Below are 614 nucleotides of genomic sequence, written 5' to 3'. Positions count from 1 at the left end.
ATAACTGTTCAGCTAGGGTGTGGTTAAACCACTCCACTAACCCGTCACTCTGGGGGTGGATGGGTTTTGTGCAAGTCTTAATGATTCCCAGCCGCTCGCACATGGTGGAGAAAACTGGATTCAAAATTTCTCCCCTGGTCACTATGGATGAACTCTGAGACCCCCAGCCTGCTAAACATTCCTTCAACCAGAGCATTAACGATGGTCTTGGCCTCCTGGTCCGGCAGTGCACAGGCCTCCGGCCATTTATTAAAGTAATCCACAGCAGTGAGTATGAAACGGTTCCCCCGTGCTGTGCATGGGAATGGCCCCACAATGCCAGCACCTACCCGCTGCATGGGCTCTCCGACTGGAAACTGATGTAGCTCTGCCCTGTGGCCCTTTGTGAGCTGTGCAGAGGTCGCAGCGCCTGCAAACCCTTGGCCAGCACAGTGGCCCAGTGGTTAGCGCTGTCACCTCACAGCAAGAAGGTCCTGGGTTCGAACCCCGTTGTCCAATCTTGGGGGTCATCCCAGGTCGTCCTCTCTGGAGTTTTCATGTTCTCTCCGTGTCTGCAGTGGGTTTTCTCCAGGTGCTCTGCCCCCCCACCATCAAAAGACATGCGTTAGGGTTTA

This window comes from Lampris incognitus, chromosome 17 (genome assembly GCF_029633865.1).
Source record: "Lampris incognitus isolate fLamInc1 chromosome 17, fLamInc1.hap2, whole genome shotgun sequence".
Taxonomy (NCBI): domain Eukaryota; kingdom Metazoa; phylum Chordata; class Actinopteri; order Lampriformes; family Lampridae; genus Lampris; species Lampris incognitus.
The sequence above is the reverse complement of the archived record's forward strand: the minus strand, read 5'-3'. Positions refer to the sequence as shown.